The 27,188-nt window shown below is 37.5% G+C and overlaps 1 pseudogene; it reads left to right on the forward strand.

Moving 5' to 3' along the window:
- The first annotated feature begins 3,991 nt into the window (after window positions 1-3,991).
- LOC113893714 lies at window positions 3,992-4,934 on the forward strand (annotated as a pseudogene).
- The last annotated feature ends 22,254 nt before the right edge of the window (window positions 4,935-27,188 follow it).

Below are 27,188 nucleotides of genomic sequence, written 5' to 3' on the forward strand. Positions count from 1 at the left end.
TATAATTATCTATCAATAAAATGGAGGACATATGAAAAAGAACTCTCACATAGATTGATCTTAACCCAGAATAATACAGTCCTTAGTCTTCAGCCTTAGTATTTCTGGAGAGAAATATTAAACAAACATGGAAATATCAACATACTAACAGGAAAAAAGAATAAAATGGAAAATTAGCCAGTTGCACTTTGTAATCTCCATCAGTTCTGATATTACACATGAACTGAGTGGTTGCATATAAACTGAGTGGCATACATTTAGTTTTTGTTCTAAATATCCCATTTATACCAGTTGTAGCAACATAATTATTATAACTGTCCCTCTTTGCTTCTCAAGTTTCCTTTGTTTGACAATAAATATTATAGTAACACTACCTTTTTTAAAAGATTAGCAATACAAATACTGTTCATGAAACCAAGATATTCAGGTAAATGTGCATCAATAATCAGAATGCAGTGATTCAAGCCTAGGACTCTGGAGTCACTCTTTGTGGCTACTTAATATCAGAAAACCTTAAAAATAAACTTTATCTCTCTGTGCCTCAGTTCTCCCACTTTTAAAGTGGAGACAATATACTCCTGGATAAGGAAATGGCAACCTACCCCAGCATTTTTGCTTTGAGAATCCCATGGACAGAGGTGCCTGCTGGGTTACACTCCATGGGGTTTCAAACAGTTGGACACAACTGAGTGACTAATATCTTAATATATCTCCTACTTCATAAGATATTTTATATAGATAACATATGTAATAGACAATTGCATGGAGCATAGAAAGAAAGATAAGTGTATAGTAGTATCAATTCAGTTTAGTTCAGTCATTCAGTCGTGTCCAACTCTTTGTCACCCCATGGACTGCAGCACACTTACTCCTTGGAAGAAAAGTTTTGACCAACCTAGACAGCATATTAAAGAGCAGAGACATTACTTTGCCAACAAAGGTCCATCTAGTCAAGGTTATGGTTTTTCCAGTAGTCATGTATGGATGTGCGAGTTGGCCTGTAAGGAAAACTGAATGGTGAGGAATTGATGCTTTTGAATTGTAGTGTTAGAGAAGACTCTTGAGAGTCCCTTGGACTGCATGGAGTTCCAACCAGTCCATCCAAAACGAGATCAGTCCTGAATGTTCATTGGAAGGACTGATGTTGAAGCTGAAACTCCAATACTTTGGCCACCTGATGCAAAGAACTGACTCATTTGAAAAGATCCTGATGTTAGGAAAGATTGAAGGCAGGAGGAAAAGGGGACCACAGAGAATGAGATGGTTGGATGGCATCACAACTCAGTGAACATGAGTTTAAGTAAACTCTGGGAGTTGGTGATGGACAGGGAGGCCTGGCATGCTGCAGTGCATGGTATCACAAAGACTCAGACACAACTGAGCAACTGAACTGAATCCAACCATTTCATCTTCTGTGGTCCCCTTTTCCTCCTGCCTTCAATCTTTTTCAGCATCAGGGTCTTTTCCAATGAGTCAGTTCCTTGTATCAGGTGGCCAAAGTATTGGAGTTTCAGCTTCAGCATCAGTCCTTCCAATGAATATTCAGGACTGATTTCCTTTAAGATTGACCAGTTGGATCTAATTGCAGTCCAAAGAACTCTCAAGAGTGTTCAACATCACAGTTCAAAAGCATTAATTCTTCGGTGTTCAGCTTTCTTCACAGTCCAACTCTAACATTCATACATGATACCAGAAAAAACATAACTTTGACTATATGGACCTTTGTCTGCAAAGTAATGTCTCTGCTTTTTAATATGCTCTCTCGATTGGTCATAACTTTTCTTGCAAGGAGAAAGAGTCTTTTAATTTCATGTATTCAGTCACTATCTGTAATAACTTTGGAGCCCAAGAAAATTAAGTCTGTCACTGTTTCCATTGTTTCTCCATCTATTTGCCATGGAGTGAGGGGACCAGAAGCCATGGTCTTTGTTTTTTGAATGTTGAGTTTTAAGCCAGCTTTTTCACTGTCTTGTTTCATTTTCATCAAGAGACTCTCTAGTTCCTCTTCTCTTTCTGCCATAAGTGTGATGTCATTAGCATATCCTAGGTTATTGATAATTCTCCCAGCAATCTTGGTTGCCTCTTGTGCTTCATCCAGCCTGGCATTTTGCATGATGTACCCTTTATATAATTTAAACAAGCAGGATGACAATATACAGCCTTGACATACTCCTTCCCAATTTGGAACCAGTCTGTCATTCCATGTCTGGTTCTAACTATTGCTTCTTGACCTGCATACAGATTTCTCAGGAGGCAGGTAAGGTATTCTGGTATTCCTATCTCTTGAAGAATTTTCAACATTTTCTTGTGATCTACACAGTCAAAGGCTTTGACATAATCAAGAAAGCCAAAGCAGATATTTTTCTGGAGCTCTCTTTGTTTTTTTATGAACTAACAGATTTTGGCAATTTGATATCTGGTTCCTCTGCCTTTTCTTAATCCAGCTTGAAAATCTGGAATTTCATGGTTCACATATTGTTGAAGCCTGGCTTGGAGAATTTGTAGCATTACTTTGCTAGCATGTGAGATGAATGCAATTGTGCAGTAGTTTGAGCATTCTTTGGCATTGCCTTTCTTTGGGATTGGAATGAAAACTGACCTTTTCAAGTGCTGTGGCCACTGCTGAGTTTTCCAAATTTGCAGTCATATTGAGTGCAGTGCTTTAACAGTATTATCCTTCAGGATTTGAAATAGTTCAACTGGAATTCCATCACCTCCACTAGCTTTGTTCACAGTGATGCTTCCTAAGACATGTAGTATTGTAATTATATTTAATTATATGGATATATGACTTAGATTGAAGTAAGTCCTAGGGAGATACATGATAGAGTGCTTTATGATGGCTGCTGAGGTTCAAATCCAGACTGTAAGTGTCTGAGAAATAAATGCAACATATAAAAGTGAAGGCAAAATGTGTATTTGAAAGAAATGAAAATGGAAGAAAGAGAGTTTCATGTTGAGGATAATCATCAACTTTTGTATTGATTTTTTGACCATAATAGAATATATAAATGTTCTTCAATCTGTGTTAAATGAAAGCATCAAGTTCACCTTTTACGTCCTTCAGCAGTTCATTCATTGCACTCAGCGTTACCTCACAATGTGATGAAGGGTGCAACAAAATAGTCAGACTGTACCACACAGTGTTATCCAATGAGAAGATCCAAGATACAGGTAGTTAAGCTTAGACTAGAAACTTAAGATTACAAATGTAAACGCTTTAGAATAAAGACATGTTTTGCCATTATAATGAATTCTCAATCTTTAGAAAGCAAAAATTGTGTTTTAGAGAAAATTAAAAGTTAAAAATCCCAGGTTGAACAGTGCTAAAGAACCTGCCTGCCAATGCAGGAAACACAGAGATGTAGGTTCAGTCCCTGGGCCGGGAATATCTCCTGGAGGAGGAAATGGAAATCCATTCCAGTTTTGTTGCCTGGAAAATTCCATGGACAAAGAAGCCTGGTGGGCTACAGTCCATAGAGTCACAAAGAGTCAGACACAACTGAGTGAGCACACGAAATTTTATTTTAGGATTTTAACATTTCCCAAATTATAAAGCAAAGGAATGAAATTGAAGTTAATATTTTTTTAATTTACCCTATGAGTTAAAGAAAACATTTGGCCATATAAAAATAGCTATAATACACAAAATGAAAAATTAATGTAATTAATATGCCACCCAGGCTAAAAGTTAAATGCTTAATGAATTATAAATTAATTTAGGAGTTTACTAAAGGAAACGTTAGGCTGTAAATCAGCAATTTAAACATATTTAAAAGTTTCACTTCATCATTAGGTACAAACAGATGGGGAAACTCAGCTCACGTAAAACAAGAAATGTATTCCTTAGATCAACAAGTAAAGCCCATGGATCCTGGATGAGTCAAATAACCAAGAGAATTCTCATCGTTGGCTATTTTCATCACTGAATTCTGCAGTACAAATTTCTCTGACATTTACAGGTAGGTTTGGCAAAATCTAGGAGTCAATAATGAGAAATCACACCACAGTAACACTATTCATCCTTCTGGGACTGACAGACGATCCTCAGTTGCAGATTTTGCTCTTTATTTTTCTATTTATCACCTACACTTTGAGTATAACTGGAAATCTGACCATCATTATCCTGACTTTGGTGGATCCCCACCTTAAAATGCCCATGTATTTTTTTCTCCAAAATTTCTCTTTCTTAGAAATCTTGTTTACAACCACCTATATTCCAAGATTCCTCTACAATATATCAACTGGGGACAGAGTGATTACCTATAAGGCATGTTTCATACAACTATTTTTAACCGATCTCTGGGGTAGCTGAACTTTTTCTCTTGGCACCCATGTCATATGATCATTACGTGGCCATCTGCAAACCCTTGCATTATATGACGATCATGAGCAACAAACTGTGCAAAACAATGGTCATCTGCTGCTGGATGGCAGCACTTATGACTATCCTCCCACCATTCAGCTTAGATTTTCATCTGGAATTCTGTGATTCAAACATCATTGACCATTTTGCCTGTGATGTATCACCTCTCCTGAAGATCTCATGCTCAGACACATGGTTAATTGAGCAGATAGTTATAGTCTGTTCTGTACTGATCTTCATCATCACTCTTCTTTGTGTAGTTCTCTCCTACATTTACATCATAAGGACAATTCTAAAATTCCCTTCTCTTCAACAAAGAAAAAAAGCTTTTTCTACATGTTCTTCCCATATGATTGTACTTTCCATATCTTATGGCAGTTGCATCTTCATCTATATCAAATCATCTGCAAAAGAAGAGGTAAGCATTAACAAAGGTGTACTACTGCTTATTTCTTCCATATCACCAATGTTGAATCCTTTTATATATACTCTGAGGAATAAGCAAGTTAAACAAGCCTTTGATGACTCACTCAAAAAAAAAAAAAATGCTTTTCTCTTAAGAAAGTAAAATGTACCTGTCAATAAGCCAACTCAAAAGATGCACATCTATCTCATTTTCATAAATTTAAGAAAGAACTCCATAATTTTTTAGCTTGTAAACCAATCAGGTTGACTTCAGAGCCATTTAATCATTAATTTTCCCTTCCATACATTTACTGAAGAACTAATTATTGAACATTGCTCTATGAAGAACAAAATATATCACTTTTAATTCTTTAACCAGACCTACCATAATTAAGTCATTCCTTTAACTTCTTTTAAATTATACTTCCAGATATTTTATATTATTGGCATAGAGAAGACTTTCCTTGTTTAGAATTGTAGTTGATATACACTATTTATTACCTTCAAATGCACAGTGACTCTATATTTTTATACATGGTAAAATCATCGTCACAATATGTATAGCTATGGTCAGTCTGTTGAGCTTCCAGATGTCAACATATTAATAAGAGATGATTATTGGCAATGTTAAACCAATATTGTTAACATCTTAAGTGAAATAGAATAGTTACTTGAAAGATAAATATTACAAGCCTAACTCAAAAATAAATAAAGAATCTTTCTTTTAGTACCTTTCTTTCTATTTCAGAAATTAAATTAATATCTAAAAATCTTTTCACAAAGAAAACTCCAAAATCATGTTGACTCAAAATCATGTATATGGATACTATCAAAAAGATAAATAACACATTCTATGCAAATTGTTACAGAACATACAAAAAATAACACTTTTCGATGCTTTATGAAATCCATGTAAACTTGATACAAATACCAGGCCAAGAAATTACAAGAATAAAATTGTAGATCAACACTCCTTATAATTACACATGCAAACATCCTTAATAATTTGCTATAAAAGCTCAATGATAATTGTTCTTTTTTGTTCAGTCACTCAGTTGTGTCCAACTCTGTGACCCATGGACTGTAGGCTTCCCTGTGCCTCACCACCTCCTGGAGTTGACTCAAACCCATGTCTATTGAGTCAATGGTATCATCCAACCACCTCATCCTCCATAGCTCCCTTCTCCTCCTGCCTTCAATCCTTCCCAGCATCAGAGCCTTTTAAAATGAGTCAACTCTTTGCATCAGGTGGCCAAAGTGTTGGAGCTTCAGCTTCAGCATCAGTACTTCCAATGAATTTTCAGGATTTATTTCCTCCTTGCAGTCCAAGGGACTCTCAAGAGTCTCCTCCAGCACCGCAGTTCTTTAGCTTTCTTTATGATCCAACTCTTATGTCACATAACTACTAGAAAAACCATAGCTTTGACTATCCAGACATTTGTCAGCAATGTGATGTCTCTGTTTTTTAGCACATTGTCTAGATTTGTCATAGTTTTTTTTTTTTTTTCCAAGAAGCAAGCATCTTTTAATTTCATGGCTACAATCACCATCCACAGTTATTTTGGAGCCCAAGAAAATAAATCTGTCACCATTTCCATTATACCCCCATCTATTTGCATGAAGTGATGGGACTGGATGCCATGCCCTTAGCTTTTTGAATAATGAGTTTAAGCCAGCACTATAATTACCAGATAAATTATAATTAACAGGTAAAAGATTAATTACCAGATTAAAATGACAAGAAAACTTAGCAGATGCTTCATATAGGAACTACATGAATAGTCAGCAGGAACTTGGAAAGAAGCTCAAAATCATTATCATTAGAATATTCAAATTGAAATGAGTCAAACATTCACTCTAATGGCCACAATTAGGATATAGGCTGACAATGTAAGTCACAAGGACAGAGAGCAACTGGAACTATCATTCAGTGCTGGTGGGAATATGTGAAATGATACAACTGCTTGGGAAAATATTTCGGGAGGTTCTTAAAAAGTTAAACATAGTTACCCTATGTCTCAGCTAGTACTCTCCTATTTACCTAAGAAATATGGAAATCAACATCCCCCAAAATGATATACATGATTTTTGGTAGCCACTCGACTCATAGCGCTCAAAATTGCAAATATGTCAAATGCTTGTTTAAAAAAACAGAGAAACATATTTTAGTTTATTCATACAATTAAAACCCCACTCAACTGTGCAAAGGTATAAACTGCTAAAACAAATAATATAGAAAATTTTGAAAACATTATGCTGAGTGAAAGATATCAGACACAAAACAGTATATGCTGTGTTCCCTAAATTTAACACATTAGAAAGGGAAAAACAAACCTGCAGTGACAAAAAGCAGGTCAATGATTAAATGAGATCAGATCAGCCACTCGGTCGTGTTTGACTCTTTGAGACCCCATGAATCAAAGCATGCCAGGCTTCCCTGTCCATCACCAACTCCCAGAGTTCACTCAGACTCACGTCCATTGAGTCAGTGATGCCATCCAGCCATCTCATCCTCTGCCGTTCCTTTCTCCTCCTGCCCCCAATCCTTCCCAGCATCAGAGTCTTTTCCAATGAGTCAACTCTTCACATGAGGTGGCCAAAGTACTGGAGTTTCAGATTTAGCATCATTCCTTCCAAAGAAATCCCAAGGCTGATCTCCTTCAGAATGGACTGGTTCGATCTCCTTGCAACCCAAGGGACTCTCAAGAGTCTTCTCCAACACCACAATTCAAAAGCATCAATTCTTTGGCGCCCAGCCTTCTTCACAGTCCAACTCTCACATCCATACATGACCACAGGAAAAACCATAGCCTTGACTAGACGAACCTTTGTTGGCAAAGTAATGTCTCTACTTTTGAATATGTTATCTAGGTTGGTCATAACTTTCCTTCCAAGGAGTAAGCGTCTTTTAATTTCATGGCTGAAGTCATCATCTGTAGTGATTTAGAAGCCCAGAAAAATAAAGTCTGACACTGTTTCCACTGTTTCTCCATCTATTTCCCATTAAATGGTGGGACCGGATGCCATGATCTTCATTTTCTGAATGTTGAGCTTTAAGCCAACTTTTTCACTCTCCTCTTTCACTTTCATCAAGAGGCTCTTTAGTTCCTCTTCACTTTCTGCCATAAGGGTGGTGTCATCTGCATATCTGAGGTTATTGATATTTCTCCCAGCAATCTTGATTCCAGCTTGTGCTTCTTCCAGTCCAGCGTTTCTCATGATGTACTCTGCATATAAGTTAAATAAACAGGGTGACAATATACAGCCTTGACAAACACCTTTTCCTATTTGGAACCAGTCTGTTGTTCCATGTCCAGTTCTAACTGTTGCTTCCTGACCTGCATACAAATTTCTCAAGAGGTAGATCAGGTGGTCTGGTATTTCCATCTCTTTCAGAATTTTCCACAGTTTATTGTGATCCACACAGTCAAAGGCTTTGGCATAGTCAATAAAGCAGAAATAGATGTTTTTTTGAACTCTCTTCCTTTTTCCAGGATCCAGTGGATGTTGGCAATTTGATCTCTGGTTCCTCTGCCTTTTCTAAAACCAGCTTGAACATCAGGAAGTTCACGGTTCACATATTGCTGAAGCCTGGCTTGGAGAATTTTGAGCATTACTTTACTAGCGTGTGAGATGAGTGCAATTGTGCGGTAGTTTGAGCATTCGTTGGCATTGCCTCTCTTTGGGATTGGAATGAAAACTGCCCTTTTCCAGTCCTGTGGCCACTGCTGAGTTTTCCAAATTTGCTGGCATATTGAGTGCAGCACTTTCACAGCATCATCTTTCAGGATTTGAAATAGCTCAACTGGAATTCCATCACCTCCACTAGCTTTGTTCATAGTTATGCTTTCTAAGGCCCTCTTGACTTCACATTCCAGGATGTCTGGCTCTAGGTCAGTGATCACACCATCGTGATTATCTGCGTCGTGAAGATCTTTTTGTACAGTTCTTCTGTGTATTCTTGCCATCTCTTCTTAATATCTTCTGCTTATGTTAGGTTCATACCATTTCTGTCCTTTATTGAGCTCATCTTTTTGTACAGTTCTTCTGTGTATTCTTGCCACCTCTTCTTAATATCTTCTGCTTATGTTAGGTCCATACCATTTCTGTCCTTTATTGAGCTCATTAAAGGAGCATAAAATGTTCCTTTGGTATCTCTGATTTTCTTGACGAGATCTCTAGTCTTTCCCATTCTGTTGTTTTCCTCTATTTCTTTGCACTGATAACTGAAGAAGGCTTTCTTATCTCTTCTTGCTATTCTTTGGAACTCTGCATTCAGATGTTTATATCTTTCCTTTTCTCCTTTGCTTTTTGCTTCTCTTCTTTTCACAACTATTTGTAAGGCTTTCCCAGACAGCCATTTTGCTTTTTTGCATTTCTTTTCCATGGGGATGGTCTTGATCCCTGTCTCCTGTAAAATGTCACGAACCTCATTCCATAGTTCATCAGGCACTCTATCTATCAGATCTAGGCCCTTAAATCTATTTCTCACTTCCACTGTATAATCATAAGGGATTTGATTTAGGTCATACCTGAATGGTCTAGTGGTTTTCCCTACTTTCTTCAATTTAAGTCTGAATTTGGTAATAAGGTGTTCATGGTCTGAGCCATAGTCAGCTCCTGGTCTTGTTTTTGCTGACTGTATAGAGCTTCTGCATCTTTGGCTGCAAAGAATATACTCAATCTGATTTTGGTGTTGACCATCTGGTGATGTCCATGTATAGAGTCTTCTCTTGTGTTGTTGGGAGAGGGTGTTGGATATGACCAGTGCATTTTCTTCATTACGTATTCCAACGTCAAATTTGCCTGTTACTCCAGGTGTTTCTTGACTTCCTACTTTTGCATTCCAGTCCCCTATAATGAAAAGGACATTTTTTGTGGGTGTTAGTTCTAAAAGGTCTTGTAGGTCTTCATAGAACCGTTCAACTTCAGCTTCTTCAGCATTACTGGTTGGGGCATAGACTTGGATTACTGTGATATTGAATGGTTTGCCTTGGAAACGAAGAGAGATCATTCTGTCGTTTTTGAGATTGCATCCAAGTACTGCATTTTGGACTCTTTTGTTGACCATCATGGCCACTCCATTTCTTCTGAGGGATTCCTGCCTGCAGTAGTAGATACAATAGTCATCTGAGTTAAATTCACACATTCCAGTCCATTTCAGTTTGCTGATTCCTAGAATGTCGACATTCACTCTTGCCATCTCTTGTTTGACCACTTCCAATTTGCCTTGATTCATGGACCTGACATTCCAGGTTCCTATGCAATATTGCTCTTTATAGCATCGGACCTTGCTTCTATCACCAGTCACATCCACAGCTGGGTATTGTTTTTGCTTTGGCTCCATCCCTTCATTCTTTCTGGAGTTATTTCTCCACTGATCTCCAGTAGCATATTGGGCACCTACTGACCCTGGGAGTTTCTCTTTTAGTATCCTATCATTTTGCCTTTTCATACTGTTCAAGGGGTTCTCAAGGCAAGAATACTGAAGTGGTTTGCCATTCCCTTCTCCAGTGGACCACATTCTGTCAAAGTGAGCTATATACTGTCTGGAAGTAAATGAGGAAATGCTTTGGGGATTTGGGAGACATTATATATCTTGTGGTGCGGTAATTACTTGGATGGCTATATTTTTCAAAATTTATCAAATTTTACAGTTAAAATGGATGCATTTCATTGTATATAATTTATATCCAAATAAAATTGATTTGAAAAGCAAGGAAAATGAGCAAAATATCTTCAACATGTACCTCACACAAATAAATATTTTGGGACTTCCCTGGTGATCCAGTGGTTAAGACTCTGTGATTTCATTGCTGAGGGCCCAGGGTTCAATCCCTGGTCAGGGAACTAAGATCCTGCATGCCTCATGCATGGTCTGGCCAAATAAATATATATTTGGGAAGTAAGTATATGAAAATAACATATGACTGCAAATACACACAGAGAAGGCAATGGCACCCCACTCCAGTACTCTTGCCTGGAAAATCCCATGGATGGAGGAGCCTGTGGGCTGCTGTCCGTGGGGTCACTAAGAGTCGGACATGACTGAGCTACTTCACTTTCACTTTTCACTTTCATGTATTGGAAAAGGAAATGGCAACCCACTTCACTATTCTTGCCTGGAGAATCCCAGGGACCAGGGAGCCTGGTGGGCTGCGATCTATGTGGTCGCACAGAGTCGGACATGACTGAAGCGACTTCACAGCAGCAGCAGCAGCAGCAGCATTTGCATATATGAGGTTGTTGATACCAAATACATAGAAATAAAGAGAGAGAAAAGTAAGAAATGCATTTCAGAAGAAGGAACAGGACAAAACTCCACAAAGAAAAAAAAAAAAAAAAAGGAGGTCTTATAAATAGCTGTGATAAGAAGAGAAGGGGAAAGCAAATGAGAAAAGGAAAAATATAAACATCTGAATGCAGAATTCCAAAGAATAGCAAGAAGAGATAAGAAAGCCTTCCTCAGCGATCAATGCAAAGAAATAGAGGAATACAACAGAATGGGAAAGACTAGGGATCTCTTCAAGAAAATTAGAGATACCAAGGGAACATTTCATGCAAAGATGGGCTCGGTAAAGACAGAAACGGTATGGACCTAACAGAAGCAGAAGATATTGAGAAGAGGTGGCAAGAGTACACAGAAGAATTGTACAAAAAGTTCTTCGTGACCCAGATAATCACAATGGTGTGATCACTCACCTAGAGCCAGACATTGTGGAATGTGAAGTCAAGTGGACCTTAGAAAGCATAACTATGAACAAAGCTAGTGGAGGTGATGGAATTCCAGTTGAGCTATTTCAAATCCTGAAAGATGATGCTGTGAAAGTGCTGCACTCAATATGCCAGCAAATTTGGAAAACTCAGCAGTGGCCACAGGACTGGAAAAGGGCAGTTTTCATTCCAATTCCAAAGAAAGGCAATGCTAAAGAATGCTCAAACTACCACACAATTGCATTCATCTCCCACGCTAGTAAAGTAATGTTCAAAAATCTCAAAGCCAGGCTTCAGCAATATGTGAACCGTGAACTTCCAGATGTTCAAGTTGGTTTTAGAAAAGGCAGCGGAATCAGAGATGAAATTGCCAACATCCGCTGGATCATGGAAAAAGCAAGAGAGTTTCAGAAAAACATGTATTTCTGCTTTATTGACTATGCCAAAGCCTTTGACTGTGTGGATGTCAATAAACTGTGGAAAATTCTGAAAGAGATGGGATACGGACCACCTGACCTGCCTCTTGAGAAACCTATATGCAGGTCAGGAAGCAACACTTAGAACTGGAAATGGAACAACCAACTTGTTCCAAATAAGAACAGGAGTACGTCAAGGCTGTATATTGTCACCCTGCTTATTTTACTTATATGCAGAGTACACCATGAGAAACGTTGGGCTGGAAGAAGCACAAGCTGGAATCAAGATTGCTGGGAGAAATATCAATAACTGCAGATATGCAGATGACACCACCCTTATGGCAGAAAGTGAAGAGGAGCTAAAGAGCCTGTTGATGAAAGTGAAAGAGGAGAGTGAAAAAGTTGGTTTAAATCTCAACATTCAGAAAACTAAGATCATGGTATCTGGTCCCATCACTTCATGGGAAATAGATGGGGAAACAGTGGAAGCAGTGTCAGACTTTATTTTGGGGGGCTCCAAAATCACTGCAGATAGTGATTGCAGCCATGAAATAAAAGACTCTTACTCCTTGAAAGGAAAGTTATGATCAACCTAGATAGCGTTTTCAAAAGCAGAGACATTATTTTGCCAACAAAGGTCCGTCTAGTCAAGGCTATGGTTTTTCCAGTGGTCATGTATGGATGTGAGAGGTGGACTGTAAAGAAAGCTGAGCATGGGAGAATTGATGCTTTTGAACTGTGGTGTTGGAGAAGACTCTTGAGAGTCCCTTGGACTGCAAGGAGACCCAACCAGTCCATTTTAAAAGAGATCAGTCCTGGGTGTTCTTTGGAAGGAATGATGCTAAAGCTGGAACTCCAGTACTTTGGCCACCTCATGAGAAGAGTTTACTCATTGCAAAAGACTCTGATGCTGGGAGAGATTGGGGGCAGGAGGAGAAGGGGACGACAGAGGATGAGATGTCTGGATGGCATCACTGACTCAATGGACGTGAGTTTGAGTGAACTCCGGGATTTGGTGATGGACAGGGAGGCCTGGTGGCATGCAATTCATGGGGTCGAAAAGAGTCGGACATGACTGAGTGACTGAACTGAACTGATAGAACCGGGGCAGTAATCTAGAATCAAAAGGAGAAATAACTAGCTCGTAATTAGGTACTCTATTGCATAGTATCATAAAGGAATTGGCCCTCTTAACTAAGGTGAGAAAATTCTGAAACTCTCAGTGTTTCACTGTAGCATCCTAACTCAGGCCATAGTTCCAGATCCCCAAACTTTCCTCACTTTCTAGTCACCAATTCTTTCCGTCTGTGATCCCAGATGTTAAGTGAGTGTTCTGGTAAACCGCTTTCGTTCGTTTATTTTATGTTTAGTATATTTCCAAAAATATTTTGCACTTATTATTAGCTCACTATAAGTTGATCACTGATTTCAACACTGTTCGAAATTTGGCACTTTAAGTGTATTTTAATTACTTGTTGGTATAAATCTGTATTGATTCATAAGAGTGATATCATATGGAAGGTTGCTTCTCTTTGTTTCTACTGTTCTAGTGAGTACCCATGAATTCTTTCAGAACATATTGAGAACCTATGATATGTCTGGTTCTACGTAGCTACTGAGAAGTAAAAGACTGAACAGATAACTGACCCATCTATAATGATGTATGCAATAAATATTTCCAGTGAGTCCAATCGTTTCGAATTTAATTTTTCTAAAGCTAAAATCTGTTAGAAATACTAATTTTCTTTTTAGATATATCCAAATTAATGTATTGCCATCTCTGAGTTTTAAATAGATAAGTCTGATAGTTTGCAGACACCAAGGAGCTAGAATGGTGAATGAAGAAAGAAACTGAAATTACTAAAGAACTTACTCCAGTGGAAGGTAATCATGAGTTTAATAAGCTGTGTGATCATAATCATTCCCAAGATGAAGTTGAAAGTATAAACGGTCTCAAACACATGCACAAAGGCCCCTCTCTTGAGGACATACATATTCACAGGCAGTTTTTGCAGTGGATAGTGCTCTCTGAGTTGCCAACTGACTCTCATTAAGGTTCTATTCCATTTAGACCTATGAAGAAAGGTCTTATGTCTTAAAGCTGAAGTAAAAAAATCATTTATTTAAAATATCTGAGAAATAAAAGTGGATTCTTAGAAGATTTTGAAAATGGTAATTGCTGATGTCTCTCAGCAAGGATAGATTTTTACACAGTGAATAAAATGAATGTTTTATTGTCTCAGACTCTTAAGTATGTGCAGGAGCCCGCTGTTTGGATAAGAGAGTCGTTCCTGACTTAAGCTCAAACATGAATAATGAATTTAATGTGCACTGAATTTTGGCAACATACCTGACAGAGACAGCAGTGGGAATCAGGTCCTTGAAGAAAATAGGATGCTGCCATTTTATTAGACACATTCCAAGAGTAAAACAATAATGTCCTGATGAAAACATATTTCTGGATACTCTTCAACCCATAGACAACAAGGTATTAAGAAAATGCAACAAAGTGGCTTTATGTCTATGTTTTCAATGGAAAAATATTTACACAAGTACATTATATATATATATATATATATGAAAGTTGTATACTTACAGTCATTTTCTAAGACAAAAACTGTAAATATTTACATGGCAAAATATATACTTTATTATAATTTTTCTGTATTGTACCTCATATGAATACATAATTATTTAATAAAGCTTCTCATATTTAGCTATTATAAAAGTACATATTATGTATTTTGTATAAATGTGCTTTATTTCCTTAGTTTATTTTATCAGAAAAGGAATTTCTGAGGCACAAAACATTTCTGAGACACTTACATTTTAGAATTTTGATATGTATTTTCACATTTGGCTTCCAATTTGTAATATCACTTAGATAATAAAAAAGTCTCTGGGTCTCTCTTTCACACTGTTGGGATTATGGGTTCTGAAGGAATTCCACCTTTATTTTTTTGCTTGAATCAACTAGAATGTAGGTAAGTAAATGGAGATGAAAATACCAGTTTTATATAGAGGTATTGGAAACATAGCTTTGAATATCCTGTAAGAAAATCTTGAGTTATATCTCTAGGTAGGCAGTGCTAGAAATCCACATCTACCCCACCACCTGGGATAGATCCTTTTGCTAAATGACTTCAGAGAGTCTGACATCTGTCTGTAGACAGACAGTACATGACAGGAAATGGAATAGGATGGATCTAATATATCATATCCTTGTTCAGAATCCACCCATCATGCCAAGAATAGGTAGGAGGCAAGTCAGGAGTTGGCAGAACTAAAAGACTGAGAAAAATGTCCAAATCTTAGAAATAAAGCCTTACAGTGATTGCCTGTCTTTGCAATCTGATTGTAAATAGGTTCATCCAAAAATGATGTAATATACAGTAAATTTTGTAGGTATTTGACTTTACTATATATTCCAGACACTGTGAAGTGGCACATTAATTAATGATACCATAAATGTTAACCAGTCCAATATGTATTAGGTATATTCAGTTTCTTTCTTTATTTTTTTTTTGCATTTGCACCAACCTAATATTTATTTAACTTGATATAAATATGGCTACTTTTCCATGAATACATTTTATCCCCCTCTTCTAACTGAATTTTGACTTGAGCATATGGGCACAAAACTAAACAATAGTATTTCAACCTCCTCTTTTACAGATGAGTGTGACTTTAAGATTAAATAGTAGCCAAATGGATGTGAGCAAAGTGTAATGTTTCATTCTATGTTATGTTCTTCAAGGCACTGAACATGCCCTATGTAATTTTTCCCAACATTGAGCAGTAGTCTTTTGATCATATATTTATTCCTTGATTTCTCCTCTGGAACAACAGACATACCATCTTGCTCGTCCTACTATTTAAATAAAAGAAAATACTTTGCATATGTTTATTAAATAATTGTACACCTCATATATGTAACTTTAGGAAAATTATTTCAAAATAGAATAAACACCCATTTGAAAAGAATATAAAGAGTAGGGACTATGTATTTCTTCCTAATATTTACCACATTCCTATCTTAATATCTTCTCTTAATCAGATCCGCTTACTCTTAAGCCTTTGGTTAACATCACCTATCATCATATTTCTCAAGTGAGAAAATGAGTTCTTAAAACAGAACAAATTCTATCTTTCCAGCATTATTTTCCCATTGTCACTTCTTATGAATATTTTTCTGGGACTATGGTAAACATCTTAGAATTTAGTCAAAATCAGGGTACTAAATAAATTACCAAGGCTACTCTAAACCTGGAATTTAAAATTTATTAATACTTGCTAATATTTTCCAACACCATGTTTAGATATCTAATGCAAGTCATCTAAGATCAAGTAAGATCATTACTATGCTGACAAAGGTCTGTATAGTCAAAGCTATTGTTTTTCCAGTAGTCGTGTACGGATGTGAGAGCTGGACAATAAAAAAGTCTGAGCACCAAAGAATTGATGCCTTTGAACTGTGGTGCTAGAGAAGATTCTTAAGAGTCCCTTGGACTGCAAGGAGATCAAGCCAGTCAATCCTGAAGGAAATCAAACCTGAATATTCAATGGATGAAGTGATACTGAAGCTTAGGTTCCAATACTTTGGCCACCTTATGCAAAGAGCTGACTCATTGGAAATGACCTTGATGATGGGCAAGATCGAAGGCAGGAGGAGAAGGGGACAATAGAGGATGAGATGGTTTGACAGCATCACCAACATAATGGACATGAGTTTGAGCCAGCTCAGGGGAATAGTGAATGACAGGAAAGCCTGGCATGCTGCAGTCCATGGTGTTGCAAAGAGTTGGACATGAATGACTGAACAACAGCAAAGATCAAATGACAGTATGGATACTCTAGTAATAAAGACCGTAACTTAAAGATAAGTCTAATTTGGATGTTTAAAACCTCTCACAGGGTATAGGTTCTTACACTATATAGGTTCAGAGTTCTTAGATTGTAGTCTTAACGTGCTATTTTGTGAAATAAATTTCTCTAAAGTGTTAATCACTCAGTCATGTCTGAGTCCTTGAACCCCATAGACTGTAGCCCACCAGGCTCCTCTGCCCATAGGACTATCCAGGCAAGAATACTGGAATAGGTTGTCATGCCCTCTTCCAGGGGATCTTCCAGGTCCAGGGATTGAATCCTGGTCTGCTGCATTGCAGGTAGCTTCTTTCCCATCTTCATTTCTAGGAAAGTTCAAATTTCTCTAATCCTGAATGCATTAAAAGTATAAAGATGATTACAAATTCTTCCTCCCCAGTTTATAATTTTTTCAGCATCAGTTATTGGAAGATGTGGTTGATATACAAAAATGTACATGCTTAACATATGCAATTTGATGAGTTTGTACTTATGCTACATCAGTTAAACCATCATCACAGTCAAGGTAGAGGACAACCCATCAAAAATTTATTTTCAAGTAAAGGATAGTTAATGTTTGTGTAGAATTTGGATTTTTTTTTTTTCAAAACCTAAACCTCAACATTCAGAAAACCAATATCATGCCATCCGGTCCCAACACTTCATGGCAAATAGATGCGGAAACAGTGGAAACAGTGGCTGACTTTATTTTCTGGGGCTCCAAAATCACTGCAGATGGAGACTGCAGCCATGAAATTAAAAGACGCTTACTCCTTGGCAGGAAAATTATGACCAACCTAGACAGCATATCAAAAAGCAGAGGCATTACTTTGCCAACAAAGGTCAGTCTAGGCAAGGCTATGGTTTTTCCAGTAGTTTTGTATGGATGTGAGAGTTGGACTGTAAAGAAAGCTGAGTGCCAAAGAACTGGTGCTTTTGAACTGTGGTGTTGAAGAAGACTCTTGAGAGTTCCTTGGACTGCAAGGAAATCCAACCAATCCATCCTAAAGGAGATCAGACCGGGGTGTTCATTGGAAAGACTAATGTTGAAGCTGAAACTCCAATTCTTTGGCCACCTGATGGAAAGAGCTGACTCATTTAAAAGGACCTTGATACTGGGAAAGATTGAGGGCAGGAGAAGGGGACGCTAGAGGATGAGATGGTTGGATGGCATCACTGACTCAATGGACATGAGTCTGTGTAAACTCCAGCAGTAGGTGATGGACAGGGAGGCCTGGAGTGCTGCAGTCCATGGGGTGACAAAGAGTCAGACAGGACTGAGTAACTAAACTGAACTGAAAGCCTGATGCAAAATCTTCTATATTGAATTCCTTCAAGAGTTTAAAAAATATGAGTCTAACTTGCCTACTTTTAAAGATTCTGAAGTAATAATAAACCAAGGAATTTATTGTACCACTCTATTTATTCTTCATTCAAGCTAAAGGAAATTTGCTAAAAACCCTCAATCTTTTTAACAGTTATGCCAGAAAATATTAATTTTTCAGAAATATTTGTTGTTCTTAAAATCTCTATATATTTAAACCCTGTAAGCTGTTTTCACTATTGCAGACACTGTGTATTCAACCTCCCAATTCACTCCTTATATTAATATCTATTTTTTGTTACTTATGGCATCTTCAAGAATATACCTCATGATGTTTCTTAGCTATAAAGAACATTTTATCATTTTTTATTTTAGGTTTGATTTTTGGTGATGAATTCACTTTGATTTTTTCCTGGAAAGTTCAGGATGGGGAACACTTGTACACCCATGGTGGATGCATATTGATGTATGGCAAAAATAATACAATATTGTAAAGTAAAAAATAAAATAAAATAAAAAAAGAAAAAAGAAAATAAAGAGAAAAAAATAATTAAAAAAGGATAATGTTTCACTTTTTAAAAGTTTGATATATAACACATTACAATGAGGGCATGTCACCAGGTCTTCCTGTTTCCCATAACTGATAAGAATCTCTTGTATACAGTTTTTTTTTTTTTATGTTTACATATGTTACTGTTGATAATATACCTAAGATTTTAATTGCTGTGTATTTTACAAAGTGCATGTACCAATTACATTCCTATGGAGAGTGTATAAGAATTTCAGATTTTCACCATCTCATTTGGACTCTTTGTGGGTGCCTACATGTGTGTTTGCTGCTAAGTCACTTCAGTCATGTCCGACTCTGTGCGACCACATAGATGGCAGCCCACCAGGCTCCCTGGTCCCTGGGATTCTCCAGGCAAGAATAGTGGAGTGGGTTGCCATTTCCTTCTCCAATGCATGCAAGTGAAAAGTGAAAGTGAAGTTGCTCAGTCATGTCCAACTCTTAGCGATCCCATGGACTGCAGCCCACCAGGCTCCTCTGTCCATGGGATTTTCCAGGCAAGAGTACTGGAGTGGGGTGCCATTGCCTTCTCTGATCCTTAGATCTAGATCAAGTCATATTGGTTCTTATGTGGACTCAATATTAAAACTACCCTGACTCCTGTTTTGCCATATTTCTGATTCTAATTTAGGGGATTCTCGTTGGCATTTACATTTTGTGGAGAAAGTACCAAATGAAATCACGTTGTAGCCTGACTGCCAGCTCAGCATATACCTGGTATATTATGGCAACACAATATGTTAATACACAGGAGAGCTAAGTGATTTATCCCTATGTTCAGCAGACTGAATCTTTCCTTTTATGGTTTTTATTCATGCTTCCTCGACATCCCTGCCAGAAACTTTTAAAAACAAGATTAAAGACTTGAATTCTGTATGTTGACCAATATCTGCTCTGGGATTGTTCCTCAGCCAACACCAACTAATATCTATTGAAAAGATTTCAGTCTTCAATGCTTGCTCAAGGTCATCAATGGAATTGAAAGAAAACATCATTTTAAAAAACATTTATTTATTTGACCATGCCATGCAGCTTGTGGGATCTCAGTTCCTAGGGATCAAATCAGGTCCACGGCAGTGAAGATACCGAATCCTAAACACTGGACTGACAGGGAACTCTCCCACAATCATTTGTTATAGCAATTCCAATTAACTGGTGATGTGAAGGCTTTTTTTGATTGCTTTCAAATGTTCGTTTTCCTGCAGAAGAAGGAGATAGTCTCTACTCACCATGTGCCCATTTCCCATAGTAAATCTCTCAGAGCTTACACGCCCCATTAGGGAGTCAAAAAGAGGACTAACCCTTGTCAGGATTTAAGATGAGCTGGTGGTATTCCCGAGAAAATGAGCATCATACATATAACAATAAATTCAATAAATAATAATTGGTTAAATAACTAAAATAATTAAATAGATAATAGACTCCAAATATAGGAAAGGATTATATACACAACCCACCTACCTTTCCAGTCTGGAGACATGTAATTGGAGCATTACATAGCTCTGGAAATTTTAGACCATGTCCCTGCAGTCCATGGGACTCTCAAGAGTCTTCTCCAACACCACAGTTAAAAAGCATCAATTCTTCAGCACTCAGCTTTCTTTATAGTCCAACTCACATCCATACATGACTACTGGAAAAACCATAGCCTTGACTAGACGAACTGCAAGGAGATCCAACCAGTCAATCCTAAAGGAGATCAGTCCTGGGTGTTCATTGGAAGTACTGATGTTGAAGCTGCAACTCCAATACTTTGGCCACCTGAGGTGAAGAGCTGACTCATTTGAAAAGACCCCGATGCTGGGAAAGATTGAGGGCAGGAGGAGAAGGGGATGACAGAGGATGAGTGGTTGGATGGCATCACCGACTCAATGGACATGGGTCTGGGTGGACTCCGGGGATTGATTATGGATAGGGAGGCCTGGTGTGCTGCGGTTCATGGTTGCAAAGAGTCAGACACGACTGAGTGACTGAGTTGTCCCAATATCATAATTGTTCTTATAAAAAGGATAAATTTAGATGCAAGTGGACACAAATAAGGAGAAAATTATGTGACATAGAGGAAGAAGATGGCCAGGTTATAATGCAGGCAGAAACTAGAAATCTCAATTGTAGTGATGGAACACCAAGGATACTGACTGCAACAGAAGCTCAGAAAGAGACATGGAAGCGATTGTTCCTCAGCTTCCTCTACTACTACTACTAAGTCACTTCAGTCATGTCCAACTCTGTGCGACCCCATAGACGGCAGCCCACCAGGCTCCTCCATCCCTGGGATTCTCCAGGCAAGAACACTACCAACATCTTATTATGGAATTCTAGCATCCAGAACTGTTAGACAATGTATTTTTGTTGTCTTTTCCACCATAATTTAGATTATTACTGAAGTTCTAGCAAACTATTAATAATAGAGTACCTAACAACAAAACTTCAAAATACATGTAGAAAAAATTGACATGAGAAATGAAAACAGACAAATCTACCGTTATAGCTTAAAATTTAAATAATCCTGGTGGCTCAGATGGTAAACATCTGCCTGCAATGCAGGGGACCTGGATTCAATTCCTGGGTCAGGAAGATCCCTTGGAGAAGGAAATGGCAACCCACTCCACTATTCTTGCCTGGAAAAGTCCATGGACAGAGGACCCTGGTAGGCTACAGTCCATGGGGTTGCAAAGAGTTGGACATGACTGAGCAACTTCACTTTCACTTTCAGTTTCACTTAGTAGCAGAAAGAAATACTAGACAGAAAACCAGCAAGAATACAAAAGATACCTATAATCCATCAACCAACTGGAACTGTCATTTATAGAAAACTCTGTACAATAACAGTATACAGGGGAAAGTATTGGGCAGGTCTGAGATAGATGCAGGAATTCACCAAAGAGTCAGAGAAGAGCATATCCTTAATAACATATATAAGCATACACACATTTCAGGATGAACCTGGAACCAGATAACCATGATTCAAACACCAAAAAAAAAGAAAAATAGTTTTACCAAAGGTTTAAATTACTAAACTGATAGTTCATTCAGCACTGAAAAAAATGAGACTGAGCTTGTAGTTTGAGTTTCACAGAGCTGACTGCCAGCTTAAAGAAATTTATTCACATTTTCAAGGTGAATATAACATAATCCAGAGTTTTAACAATGTAATAGTCAAAGTGTGAGACAATTCAAAATAACTGCACATACAAAGAATAGGCAAAATGTGATCCACTCCGAAGATAATCATCAACTGAAATGATAATCTGTAGGTGCCAAGGCCAAGATGACTCAGTAATTAGCAGTATTATACAAAGGTGTTGAGCTTCCTAGGTGGCACAGTGGTAAAGACTGCCTGCCAATAAAGGAGACACAGGAAACTCCGGTTCAATCCCTAAGTTATAAAGATCTCCTACAGAAGGAATGGCAACCCACTCCAGTATTCTTGCTTGGAAAATTCCATGGACAGAGGAGCCTGGCAGGCTACAGTCCATGGGGCCACAAAGAGTCAGATACGACTGAGCACACACACACACACACAGCACCACCATACAAAGATATTAAATCAGTCACACAACTGTGCTATATGAGATAAAGGAAGATGAAAAGTTAAGAACTCTCAGAAAAGACAGAGAAAATAGTATTAAAGGGAAAATGTTAGAAATGAAAAATATTATGTTTCTGCAGAAAGTCACACTTCAGCTTAATCACTGGATTGAGATTACAGAAGAAAGAGGTATGACTTTGAAATTAGATTTGAAGTATGAAACCCTTGTAAAACAGAGAAATAGAATTATTTTTCAAGATATTCTGGGACCAATGGTACAATGTTAAATTCTATTGTGTGTGTACTTTTAAGCCCAGTAAAAGAGAAAGAATGGGGCAGAAATTATAGGAATAATTTATGGCTGGAAATTTCCAAAATATTGGGAAATATTATATATATACACTTAAAAATTAAATGAATTCACAAAAGTGATATTCAAAGAAAATTACACATAGACATATAAAAATTAAGCCATACAGAAAGCATTTTAAGATGTGAATATATAACAAACTAAAAATATATAATCATGTAATATGGGGGCTTCCCTGGTGTCTCAGAGGTTAAGTGTCTGCCTGCAATGCAGGAGACCCGGGTTCGATCCCTGGGTTGGGAAGCTCCCCTGGAGAAGGAAATGGCAATGCACTTCAGTATTCTTGCCTAGAGAACATATTAAAATTAAGCCATACAGAAAGTGTTTTAAGATGTGACTATATAACAAGCTAAAAATATATAATCATGTAATATAGTGACTATCAATGCAAAAATATAGATTAAAATTTTAATGAAATAGAATAAGTTCATAAATAAATATAGAAATAAAAAGTCTCATGAGAAACAATCTAATGTCCATCAACAAATGAATGGATGAAGATGTGGTACATACATACAATGGAAGAATGAAATAATGCCACCTGCAGCAACACAGATGCAACTAGTGATTATCATAATAAATAAATCAGAAAGAGAAAGATAAATACATGTAATATCACTTATATGTGGAACCTAAAATATGAAACTTATCTACAAAGCAGAAAAAGACTCACAGACATAGAAAACAGCTTTGTGGTTGCTGGGGGATTGGAGGAGTGAGAGTGTGTAGATTTGGGGTTACCTGGAGCAATCTCATATAAATAGAATGGGTAAATAACAAGATCACACTGTATAGCACAGGGAACTATATTCAGTCTCCTGTGATAAACCATAATGGAAAGTAATATAAAAAATAACATATGTGTATGTGCAACTGAACTACTTTGCTGTAAAGCAGAAATTAACACAGCACTGTAAATCAAATATGGCTCACTTTTTCTAAAAAACCCCATAAAAAACAGAGATATAAAAACAGAAGAATTATGAAGATCTGGGAGATATTTCTGAAAACTATCAATAGTAAGCTGTCACTTTGTCTGTTGTTTTGATAAAAGGTGTTTTTCTATTATTATCAAATTGAATACTTTTACTGATACTAAAAATTAATTACAAACTTTACAGGGTTAATAAATTGGAAAACTTGTCTTTATCAGGTTACAAATGCCTAACATAGTGTTGAAATAAAATAACAGATAGTTGCCTCTTGTCTTGTAATCTAATACTGATTTTCACATACTTGGCCTTCTTCTGATGCTAATGTTATTTACAAGTGCCCCTCTGAAGACATTTTGTCCAGGTCTGTGTTTCCTGTTCTATCCCCAAAGTCTATTACATAAGAGATTTATTAGTAACATTTAAGACAAAACCACCAAGGACATGTTTGTTTGCTCACTTAACTGATAATTAGATCAGTTCCTTTTTTTTTTTTTTTAAAGAAAAATTATGTCAGTTTAGAAATATGCCCTTCTGCCAGAAAAATCAGAAAATCACTCTTCCTCAACAACAGAAAGAGATTCCTACTTAGCTATTTAAGCTACTCTTAGCTCTGTAGTTCCAGAGTAGAGATTTCCTGGGCTCAGGGCAAGGCACGCTTTCTGTTGAGAAAATCTTCCTCTTGTGAGGGTGGAGGACGACTTAGTGAAAACCCTTCAACTACAGAGCCTTCTGTGAGTATGTCTGTGCTCATAAAAATGGTCAGAGACCACCCACATCTCTCCACCATAACGCCTTCCTGGACAACTTTTGTCACCCTTTATCACTTTGGGGTTCAGCAAATATCTGAGGTTATGACCATGAGAAAAGTATTTTTATAATTTTCTGTGCCTTTCATGAACTCTAAAATGGTGCTTTCCTCTGAGGAAAGTATCTATACCAAAACGACTTATATAATCTGTCAGTTTAACATTTCACAAACGGTTTCAACAGCCACTTATGAAATATGACTTCTCAGTCATTGAGTAGCTGTTTTCATGTATCAATATGAAGAAGTTCTTCTAAATGCAGTGGAATTTCAGAGGGATGCTCTTAAGTGTTCTCTGCCTTAATATGACCTTCATTAAAAAAAAAAAAAAAAACTATGTATAAAATAAGTGAATGTAGCTCCATTGAGTAACTTATTTGCTTATGTTTTATAAGATTATGACCCCATCTTCTAAAAGTCTTCCACATTTTAATAAAAACTCATTTTTCAATATATGTATCAATGTCAATGAATTTCATGAGAGTGTTATTAAGAAGGTGGAACACAAATGACTGAAGAAAATGGTGGCAATTTTGGAAGAAAAGTTTAGTCTCCTCAGGACATACAGGCTGCCTGAGATTCTTGGGAGAGTCAGATACCTGGAGTCCTTCTAACAGGACTTGAGGGAAGGGATATGGGCTGCAGAGACAATTCACTCCTGTCCCACCACTGGAAATACTATACTATCCCTTTATGAACTTTAACCTGGTGTTGAGATAGGGAGACTAACTTTTAGGCAAAACATTCCCTGTGCTTCCCTTATTCTGTTTTTCTATGAATACTTTAGGCTAAACAGTGGGACTAGGCACCAAGTGGGAGCTGATATCTGCATTTCCTATGATTCAGTTCAGTTCAGTCACTCAGTCATGTCCGACTCTTTGCAACCCCATGAACCACAGTATGCCAGGCCTCCCTGTCTATCACCAACTCCTGGAGTCCACCCAAACCCATGTCCATTGAGTCGGTGATGCCATCCAGCCATCTCATCCTCTGTCATCCCTTTCTCCTCCTGCCCTCAGTCTTTCCCAGAATCAGGGTCTTTTTAAATGAGTCAGCTCTTCACATCAGGTGGCCAAAGTATTGGATTTTCAGCTTCAACATCAGTCCTTCCAGTGAACACCCAGGACTGATCTCCTTTAGGATGGACTTGTTGGATCTCCTTGTAGTCCAAGGGACTCTCAAGAGTCTTCTCCAACACCACAGTTCAAAAGCATCAGCTTTCTTTATAGGCCAACTCTCACATCCATACATGACCACTGGAAAAACCATAGCCTTGATTAGACAGACCTTTGTTGACAAAGTAATGTCTCTACTTTTTAATATGTTGTCTAGGTTGGCCATAACTTTCCTTCCAAGGAGTAAGAGCCTTTTAATTTCACGGCTGCAATCACCATTTGCAGTGATTTTGGAGCCCATAAAAATAAAGTCAGCCACTATTTCCCCATCTATTGATTAGGAAGGAATTCTTTTTTTTTTTTTTTAAGCAACCAAGTGAAACTCCAAGTAATCATTTACACGAAGCCTCTAAGGCAAATGTCTTGTGATTCAGCAGTGGAGGAAAACAAAGTATTCAGTCAGTGACAAGGATAGGAAATATTTGAGTTAGCTGCTGGGTATATAATGAAAGAAAAGACCAAATACATAATAATTTTAATCAAAACAAAAAAATTTCAAATGAGTTTCTTTTTAATCTAAGATGAAATATGACAGGTAGACTTTTTTTTGCATTTCCAAGAAGCAAGGGATAGTTTTTTATATTTTAAAGACCTCATTTTTTAAAATGAAGGAAAATGGACCACAGAGGTTAAATATAGCATATATATTAAGTGTGTACATTCTTATGTCATTTATACCCCAAGAAAGATAAAACATGGAAGAATCTAAGTGACTTTTTGAAGGCAACAAATTGAAGACCATCAACTGGGATTGCATACTTATTGAAAAGTTACCCATAAAAGAAAATGGAAGTGAAAGTGAAAGTCTCTCAGTCATGTCCAACTCTCTGCAACCCCATGGACTATACAGCCCATGGAATTCTTCAGGCCAGAATACTAGAGTGGGTAGCATTTCCCTTCTCCCGGGGACCTTCCCAATCCAGAGATGGAACCCAGGTCTTCCAGACTGAAGGTAGATTCTTTACCACCTGAGCCACAAGGGAAGCCCAAAAGAAAGTGGAAATGTCACTAAATGAGAAAACAGATCACTTGTTCTGAGTCAAAAAAGCACATATAAAATTTATGAATTTTACACTAAACATATTTATTGAGCTCTTGATAACCACTGAATAGTTTGAAGTGTTGTGGAATCTCAAAGAACAAGGAATAGCTCAATGCTAGTAAAATCACATTCACATATTTAGTGGTAACAATGAGATAAGCATAGTGGACTAGAGGGGCAAAAAATAGAAGCCAGTAACTTGCACAATGAAGTTTCAAGAAAGTTTTTTGCTAGAAGTGACACTAAGCCAAGACTTGAAATACCTATAGGTATCAGTATCAGTCTTGCAAAGGGAAGCACATGGGTGGGAAGCTGGTAATGAACAGAGTTGTATCGGGAAACAGACTCCTCGCAAACTTGTAAAGAATGTTGTTTTGGTTTGTGGAAAGTGAATGCTCCCTTTGGTGGAAGCACTCTGAAGAGCTGTTTCACAGGTAACATTCCTTTCTAAACATGAACATCCTCATCACACGAGTATACTATCAAGGGGTCAAAGATCCCAAGCATTTTGGGTCCTATTGCTATTCTTAGTTGTTCCGACTCTTTGTGACCCCAGGACAGCAGCCCACCAGGCTCCTCTGTCCATAGGGATTCCCCAGGCAAGAATACTGGAGTGGGTTGCCATGCCCTCCTCCAGAGGATCTTCCCAACCCAGGAATCAAACCCAGGTCTC

The sequence above is a fragment of the Bos indicus x Bos taurus genome, chromosome 5 (assembly GCF_003369695.1).
Source record: "Bos indicus x Bos taurus breed Angus x Brahman F1 hybrid chromosome 5, Bos_hybrid_MaternalHap_v2.0, whole genome shotgun sequence".
NCBI classification, from domain to species: Eukaryota; Metazoa; Chordata; class Mammalia; order Artiodactyla; family Bovidae; genus Bos; species Bos indicus x Bos taurus.